The sequence below is a fragment of the Lynx canadensis genome, chromosome B3 (genome assembly GCF_007474595.2).
Source record: "Lynx canadensis isolate LIC74 chromosome B3, mLynCan4.pri.v2, whole genome shotgun sequence".
NCBI lineage: Eukaryota > Metazoa > Chordata > Mammalia > Carnivora > Felidae > Lynx > Lynx canadensis.
Window position 1 is genome coordinate 39076199 of NC_044308.2, and position 9769 is coordinate 39085967.

At 41.6% G+C, this 9769-nt stretch overlaps 1 non-coding gene across 1 annotated transcript; it reads left to right on the top strand.

Annotated features, from left to right (window-relative positions):
- Window positions 1-271: 271 nt before the first annotated feature.
- TRNAQ-CUG lies at window positions 272-343 on the top strand. The gene has a single exon. It is a non-coding gene; the product is annotated as a tRNA-Gln (tRNA).
- The last annotated feature ends 9426 nt before the right edge of the window (window positions 344-9769 follow it).

The following is a 9769-nucleotide window of genomic DNA, read 5'->3' on the forward strand; positions in this document are numbered from 1 at the left end:
GTGCCCAGGAAGGGCGGTGCGCGGGAGCTTTGCGTGCGTCTTCAAATTCTGCCCCCTCCAAGACGGTTAGAGGGGAAACTGAGCTCTGGACTCCCATCTCCTAGCGGCAGCTTGCCACCCTTTTAATGGCCTCTCCCTCATTCCTCGCGCCGCCATGCGGGGAAGCGGGGTGTTGGGAAGAGCTTTAGCCCCGCTTGTTCGTGGTAGGTTTGTAGATGGGGGCGGGGTTGGGTAAGAATTAGAGAGCCCAAGGCGGCCCTTCTTCTATGGCGGTTCCATGGTGTAATGGTTAGCACTCTGGACTCTGAATCCAGCGATCCGAGTTCAAATCTCGGTGGAACCTGCGCTGTTCTCCTTTTTTCCTGACCACGTTTTTACTTCATTTACCTATTCACCAACTGATTGTTTTATAATTGCGGTATATATGGCCTTGAACTATTGAACTAAGTAGGGAAAGAATTTCTCTAAACATAATCTTCGCCTACGAGAGCTCACAAATTTCCCCCCTTCGTTTCTGTAGTCACTGTCACCTGCGTGCCTCCTAAGGAGACTGTTCACTTCGCCTTCTTTTTAACTTGGGCTTTTCTGCCTCAAAGCTTACTTCCAAAGCTTCAATGCAACTCGATTCCTTTTGCTAGAATTTCAACCTCCAACTTCATTCAAGGACAGGCGCTTTTCCCTCCTTTTCTCTGGAAATCTCAAACTATCTCCAGATGTCATTTAGAGAACTTCGCCCACCCTCCTCATCAAGATTCATCAAGAACTTCTTGAGCCGTATTTGTCATCCTCTAAGCTAAACCCGTTTACATAATTATTTCATTAAACAAGCAGAGACGAGAGTGGCAATTTTCATTTTAGCAGAAATGTGGATACTAAGACTTAAGTGACTTCCCAAAGATCGTGCAGCAGGGCCTCCCTGTATTTGGTAAGAGCTTTGTTATTACCAAACGTTTTTCCCGTTTGCTGCCATACCCCCTGCCACCTATATGCAAACCTTCAACTTAGACTTTGGGGCAAGGATACCTGTGGTGAGCAGAATAATGGCTCCCTGAAGATGTCCACTTCCCAATTCCTGGGACCTGTGAATAGGTTAAATTACATGGCAAAGGGAAATTAAGGTTATAGATGGAATTAAAATTGCAAATCAACTGACTTCAAAATAGGAAAAGAGCCTACATTCTCCAGGTGAGCCCAATTTGTAACAGGGATCCTTACAAGTGGAAAAGTGATGTGGTGTGAGAAGAGCTCAATCAGCCCTTGTGGCTTTGAGGATGGAAGAAGGCGACCAGGAGCCCAGAAATTTACAGGCTTCTAGAAGATGGGAAAGGGAAGGAAATGGATTCTTCCCCATGGCCCCCAGATGGAATACAGCCTTGCAAACATCTTAATTTTAGCCCAGTGAGACCACCATGCAGAATTCTGACTCACAGAACTATAATAAATTTGTGTTGTTTGAAGTCATCAAGTTTGTGGTAATTTGTTACAACAGCAATAAGAAACTTATCCAGTGTCATTTTTAGTGCTTTTTGTGATAGTATAAGCAATAGATGGTTTATCTAAGGTCTAGATACTGCCTTGTGCAAAGGTAAGTATTATCCACATTGGGGGAAATGCACAATATTCTCAAGCAGCTAAATATTACATGTACCACAGATTATAAGACACAGTCCTAGCTCTACTCAGATGAGTAAACAAAAGGGTCCCAAGAAAAGGGGGATATCAATAACTAGGCAGTTGTGAAGATGTCATTAATGAGAGTTGTGGTGATAAGTGCCACAGTTCAGAGAGACTGAGATAATTAGGAAGGATTCCCTGGAGGAACTAGCATTGACCCCCTGAAGAAAAAAAGCAAGGAAGGAAACTCATTTTGAACAGTGGAGGAAATCAGACGCTAAAAAACATGTTGAGCAAGGCCATTAATGCCAGAAGAATAATTATGAACTTTTCCGCTTAAGCTATTGTTTCTCAAAGTGTAGTCCTGAGAAGGTCAATAGTGTTACTTAGAAGAAGGATGGCATGGCCAAATAAATTGAGAAGAATTACACAGCCTCCTCCACTTTAGAAGTTCCCTTAGCACAGTGGCATTTTCAAGTCTAGATATTTCACTCTGAAGAAGGCTTTTTTTTCACTGTGTTAAACACAGAATTTCCCAGATTCACCAAGACCACAGACCTCTTTTTCCATGGAACACCTGTTAGCATCCCTCTGAACTCTTTGGGGGAATTCATAAAAGATTTGTGGACAGAGGGATTATTGAAGTCAACCTGGTCTTAGGAAAAGTAAGGTGTCTGTGGACTGCAGGATTGGGGTAAAGAAAGGTGTGAGGGGGCGCCTGCGTGTCTCAGTCAGTTAAGCATCCGACTTCACTCAGGTCATGATCTCGCATGTCGTGATTTCGAGCCCTGAGCCCCGCATAGGGCTCTGTGCTGACAGCTTGGAGCCTGGAGCCTGTTTTGGATTCTGTGTCTCCCTCTCTCTCTAACCCTCCCCTGCTTGCTTCCTCTCTCTCTCTCTAATAAATAATAAACATTAAAAATTTTTAAAAAAGAGGTGTATCAGAAGGTTATTGCAATTAACCAGGCACAAACCAATAGAAATGGAGTACATCTATTAGAATAGAGAAGAAAGAAAAACCAAAGGCTGTTATGGAAAAAACAGTGAATGGATCCCATGGACAAAGAAGAGAGGGTTTTATGTTCGTGTTTTGTTTTGTTTTTTGCAGGAGGGGTAGTAATTGCTTGATGTGTCTCTCTTAATCGCTCAAGAAATATAGGAATTCAATGTAAATGACTTAAATAATACGGAAATATAAAGTAAATCTTTTTTTTTTAAGGATTCTATTTTTAAATAATCTCTACACCCGACATGGGGCTCAAACGTACAACCCCAAGATCAAGAGTCACATGCTCTGCCAACTGAGCCAGCCAGGCACCTCCAGAAATATGGAGCAAACCTTTTAGGACCTCCTCCACTTCAATAATTCCTCCAACCCCAGAGATAACTGCTACATTTTTTTTTTTTAGTATACATAAAATTAGGTTACGTGTACTGTTTTCCATCTTGAAAACTCCTTTCTTTCTTTCTTTCTTTCTTTCTTTCTTTCTTTCTTTCTTTCTTTCTTTTCCAGTCCATATAGATTTAACTCATGTGCTATATAGTTTTTACTTAGCAAGGATATACCATAGTTGGTACAACCATTCCTATTCTCTTACCAGTGGATATAGCAGATATTGAAGGTTCACTAAATTAAAACCTATTCCTAGGGGCGCCTGGGTGGCTCAGTAGGTTAAGCGGCCGACTTCGGCTCAGGTCATGATCTCGCAATCTGTGAGTTTGAGCCCTGCGTTGGGCTCTGTGCTGACAGCTCAGAGCCTGGAGCCTGTTCCAGATTCTGTGTCTCCCTCTCTCTGACCCTCCCCTGTTCATGCTCTGTCTCTCCCTGTCTCATAAATAAATAAATATTAAAAAAAAAAAAACACTATTCCTAAACCATTTCTTCCTTGCCTACTTCCCTAGAGACTAGGAAGTCAAATATTTATTTTCCCAGCTACTTTGCAATATTTTATACACTAGTATAAAAATATACTAACAGGGTGTCTGGGTGGCTCAGTCACTTAAGTGTCTGACTCTTGATTTCGGCACAGGTTGTGATCTCACAGTTTGTGAGTTTGAGCCCCACATCAGACTCTGTGCTGGCAGTGCATAGCCTGCTTTGGATTCTCTCTCTGCCCCTCTCCTGCTTGCTCTCTCTCTCAAAATAAATTTTTAAAAAAATAAAAAACTTCGGGGTGAGTGGGTGGCTCAGTTGGTTAAGCATCTCACTTCGGCTCAGGTCATGGTCTCACAGTTCATGAGTTTGAGTCCCACATCGGGCTCTGTGCTGATAGCTCAGAGCCTGGAGCCTGCTTCGGATTCTGTGTCTCCCTCTCTGTTCCTCCCCCTCTCACTCTCTCCTCTCTCTCAAAAATCAGTGAACACAAAAAAATTAAAAAATAAAAAACTTAAAAAAAAACACTAGCATGACTTTTAATTTTTGCCCATCTGGTTTGCTCAGTAATTTTCACTTCTCTGATAACCAGTTAGTGTAAATATTTTCTCCTATATATATTAGCCATTTATCTTTCTTCTGTGAATTGCCTGTCAATATCCTTTTCTTGGGTTATCTTTTCATATTGATGTGGAGGATCTCTTTATATATACTTACCTTTTAAACCTTTGCATGTTACATATGGCACAAATATTTTCTTCAAATCTATCACGTGACTTTTAATTTCATTAATGATGCTTTTTTTCCGTATGCCTCTTTTATGGCTCAGGGTATTACATGGTGCATAAGAAGGCTTCTCCACACCAAGATTATTTTTAAAAAATCTTTCTTTCAAATATTTTTATAATTTTTTTCTCCATCCAGCTTTCACTTATATTGTGGATGATGTGACATAAGACTCTACATTAATTCTTTCCAAATGGATAGCCATTTGTTTCAACATCATTGATTTGAACAGTCCATCTTTTCCCACTGATTCGAAATGCCTAGTTTATTATAAATGACGCTCCCACATACACATGAGTCTGTTCTTGAATCTTCACACCATACCTCTGGCAACTACAGAGGAACACTGCTCACGTGTCCCTTCAAGAGAGCCTGGTGTGAGAAGTGTTGTTGGCTGACAGTCTCTAGCTGCCACACCTCCAAGATCTACTACGATGTTTCCACTGAAACCACACTCCCTCTGGACTGTTCCCAATAACTGAGCATGGCAGGGGTACTAGAGATAGAACAGTTCTGTCTAAAATGGGGCTCTTCTAATGGGCAGTCTTTGGAGCTCGAGATTGGCCTGGCTGAGATTTTCTTAGAATTGTATTATAGTCTGCGGCTCTTCCTACCCAATCCTCCTTCCTTCCCTCTCTCCTTGCATGGGTATTAGACCTAAATTGTGGTTTGAAGGCCCTACTTCTCCCTTGTGTCTTTCACAGGCATTTCTCCCAAATGAATCTCTTACACATCTTTTTTTTTTTTTTAATGTTTATTTATTTTTGAAAGAGAGAGAGTGCAAACAGGGGAGGGGCAGAGAGAGGGAGAGAAAGAATCTCCGCACTGTCAGCGCGGGGCCCGATGAGGAGCTGGAACTCACCAGTTGTGAGATCATAACCTGAACTGAAACCAAGAGTCAGACTCTTAACCGACCGAGCCACCCAGGCGCCCCAAATCTCTTACACTTCTAATTCCAGAGGACCTGAACTGATACAGTCCAATAAGTCAAATTTTCTATTCCTATGCCAATATCACACTGCTTTATGCTTTATTTTATAGCTTTATGTCTATTTCATTGTCTCATACATGGTACTAAATGAGTAAATATTTGTGTAGTGCTCAGAATACTGCCTGACATAAATGGGTGGCTTAGTTGGTTGAGTTTCTGACTCATAATTTCAGCTCAGGTCATGATTTCAGGGTCGTGGGATCCAGCCCTGTGTCACACTGAGCTTGGAGCCTGCTTGAGATTCTCTCTCTCTCTGCCCCCTCCCCCACCCTCCCTCTCCCTCTTTCTCTAAAACAAAAAGAATAGTGCCTGACATCTAATAAGAACCACATGTATTTGATAAATAAAAACAAATATAGAAATTCCTTCTCACTGCTTTTTTCTTTCTAAACGTTGGCTATAGGGGCGCCTGGGTGGCGCAGTCGGTTAAGCGTCCGACTTCAGCCAGGTCACGATCTCGCGGTCTGTGAGTTCGAGCCCCGCGTCGGGCTCTGGGCCGATGGCTCGGAGCCTGGAGCCTGTTTCTGATTCTGTGTCTCCCTCTCTCTCTGCCCCTCCCCCGTTCATGCTCTGTCTCTCTCTGTCCCAAAAATAAATAAACGTTGAAAAAAAAAAAATTTAAACGTTGGCTATATTTAGGGACTTTTTCAGATGAACCTTAGAGTAAACTTCTTAAGTTCCAAAAATATCCATATTGGGGTTTTGACTAGGATCGCATTACTAATCATTGAAAATATTTTTTTTTTTTAGAAATGAAATATAGAGTTTGGACAAGATGTACAAAAATATGAGATTCTGCTTATGAAAATATAAAAAAGAGTCAAAGAGATCAGGTTTTGTTAAATATTTTTTAAATCTTTATTTATTTTTGAGAGAGAGAGAGACTCAGAGTGCAAGCAGGAGAGGAACAGAAAAAGGAGACACAGAATCTGAAGCAGGCTCCAGGCTCCGAGCCATCCAGCACAGAGCCTGATGTGGGGCAAAACTCACAAACCGTGAGTTCATGGCCCAAGCTGAAGTCAGACACTTAAATGACTGAGCCACTCTGGCTCCCCAAGATCAGGGGTTTAATATTGATTTGGAAGAATGATTAATAGGAGAAGGGAGGTGAGGGAAAAAGAAAACAGAAAAAAAGCAAAATGTTGACTTTAGTTTTAGGAATGTCCAATTTAAACAGCTGGTAGGAAAACCAAAAGAAAATATCCAGTAAAAAGCCTAGAAATATAGATATGAAATGTCTCTAAAAATTTTTTTTCTTATTTGATTGTTAATATTTATATATTTTAAGGGGAAGTGGCACTGGGCAGAGAGAGAGAGAGAATCCTAACCAGGCTCTGTGCTGAGCAGAGGCTCCATCTCATGACTGTGAGATCATGACCTGAGCTGAAATCAAGAGGCAGACGTTTAACCTACTGAGCCACCCATGTCCCCAACTGTTGTTCTTATTTTTTTTATTAATTTTTTTTTAAATTTACATCCAAATTAGCATATAGTGCAACAATGATTTCAGGAGTAAATTCCTTAATGCCCCTTACCCATTTAGCCCACCCCCCCCCCCCCACAACGCTTCCAGTAACCCTCTGTTTGTTCTCCACACACACACACACACACACACACACACACACCACATCTTCTTTATCCACTCACCCATCGATGGACATTTGGGCTCTTTCCATACTTTGGCTATTGTTGATAGTGCTGCTATAAACATGGGGGTGCATGTGTCCCTTCGAAACAGCACACCTGTATCCCTTGGATAAATACCTAGTAGTGCGATTGCTGGGTCGTAGGGTAGTTCTATTTTTAGTTTTTTCAGGAACCTCCACACTGTTTTCTTTTTTTTTTTTTCAATATATGAAATTTATTGTCAAATTGGTTTCCATACAACACCCAGTGCTCATCCCAAAAGGTGCCCTCCTCAATACCCATCGCCCACCCTCCCCTCCCTCCCACCCCCATCAACCCTCAGTTTGTTCTCAGTTTTTAAGAGTCTCTTATGCTTTGGCTCTCTCCCACTCTAACCTCTTTTTTTTTTTTCTCCATACTGTTTTCCAGAGTGGCTGCATCAGCTTGCATTTCCCCCCAAATTTTTTAATTTATTTAATGTTTTTATTTATTTTGAGAGAGAGAGAGAGAGGGAGAGAGAGACAGGGTACGAGCAGAGGATGGGCAGAAAAAGAGGGAGACACAGAATCTGAAGCAGCCTCCAGGCTCTGAGCTGTCAGCATAGAGCCCGATGCAGGGCTTGAACTGATGAGCCGGGAGATCGTGACCTGAGCTGAAGTTGGATGCTCAACCGACTGAGCCACCCAGGTGCCCCCAGATTTGAAATGTCTTAATGAAGGAAGCAAGATCTGGAATATATCCCATCCTCCACCACCTGGGAGGCAACTTTACATGGTTACTGAAAACAGAGTGGGGACTGATAGGTCTGTGTTTAAACTCCCACTCAGCCATTCACTTGCTGTGACACCTTTAATAATTCACCTAATCCTGCTGAAGCTCAGTTCCTTATCTGCAAAATGAGGACAAACATGAAGATTAAAATGATGTATGTATCACTCTTGGCACCATGCCTGGCACGTTGATAATGCCTGGAGTGCACAACTGTGAGAGGCCCACCCGGCATCTAGGGGATGGAGACCAGGAATGCTGCTAAACATCCCGCAATACACCAGACAGCTCCCCCACAACCGAGGATTATCTGGCCCAACATATCACTAGTGCCAAGGTTGAGAACCATAAGTTAATAGCAAAGACTAGCTAGAGGCCTGGCCAGGGCCTATGGTGTGAAAAGGGCAGGATACCATGAGCATCGCATCTCCATCCTTGCTTGTTTTGGAAAGGCTGAGCATACTCCCCAGGTCTCAGGAAAAGTGCCCAGAACACACATACTTCCCTCCAGTATCTCACAAAATACTGAGATCCCACAGTATCCCTCAGGATCCCACAGGATCCTTCAGTATCCCACAAAAATAGTCACAAAATCCCCTGGGTGGAGCCCAGGGATCCACTAGCCTGCCACAAAATACTTCCATACATGGTGCTATTTGTTAAGTAAACACAGCGTCGTATTTCTTGATCCAAAAGGATTTTTATAGTGTCATTCACTTTATAACGGTGTGTTAAACTCTACATATCAATTTCATGCTCCTTTTTGTAATGCTGGCTTTATTTCACAATAAGAATTTTTTGAGAGAAAAAAGTAAACAGACCTTATGACGTGGTGAGATTTGGTTTGGTGGCTTTTTATCTTTTCTATTGAGTATATTGTAAGGTAACAAATCATACACAAGATAAGAAACTCTCAACCTTGATTATCTGATGACAGTCACTAAAACACCAACTATTCTTAAAGAAAGAAATGGTAAAATAAATGTATGTGTAAATATATTTAAGTCATAAACATACATGTTTAAAATAAATGTATAACTTATTATTTATGCCAAAATGCTATGTAGTTCAACTATAGATATTTTTTTCCAGATTATGAAATCTGAATCACAATAACCTCTGACTTTTTTTTTAAGTTTATTTATTTTGAGAGAGAGAGAGAGAGCAAGCAGGGGAGGGGCAGAGAGAAGGAAAGAGAGGATCCCAAGCAGGCTCCATGCTCCCAGCGCAGAGCCTGATGTAAGGCTCAAACTCAAGAACCATGAGATCATGACCTGAAGTGAAGCCAAGAGTCCGATGCTTAACCGACTGAGCCACCCAGGTTCTCCCTTCTGACTTTTATTATAACACTTTACTCTTCACATATTCTTTTTTTTTTAATTTTTTAAATGTTTATTTATTTCTGAGACAGAAACAGAGCATGAGTGGGGGAGGGGCAGAGAGAGGGGGAGACACGGAATCCAGAGCAGGCTCCGGGCTCTGAGCTGTCAGCACAGAGCCTGATGCAGGGCTCGAACTCACAAACGGTGAGATCATGACCTGAGCAGAAGTCAGTCGCTCAACTGTCTGAGCCACCCAGGCGCCCCATACTCTTCACATATTCTTAGTCTTCTAGGTTCAGTACTCATAGATCATAAATCATATACCACAGTCGTCTTTCAAAAATTAAAAAGGACACTATCAAGAGGGTGAAAAGATACCACACAGAATGGAGAAAATACTTACAAATCAAATATCTGATAAGTGATTCATATCCAGAATCTATAAAGAACAATTACAACCCAACACTAACACAACAACAACAAAAACAAAGAAAAACACCACCCAATTCAAAAATGGGCAAAGGACTTCATGAATAGACATATCTCCAAAGAAGATACACAAATGGCCCCTAAGCACATGAAAGGATGCTCAACATCGTCACTCATTAGAGAAATATAAATCAAAACCATATGAGATACCACTTTACACTCATTAGGATGGCTTTTATTAACAAGACAAAACAAGTGTGACAAGGATGCGAAGAAATTGTACCTTGTACATTGCTCACAAGAATGTAAAATGGTGCAGCCGCTGTGTTGCAGTTTGGTGGTTCTTTAAAAAGTTAAACA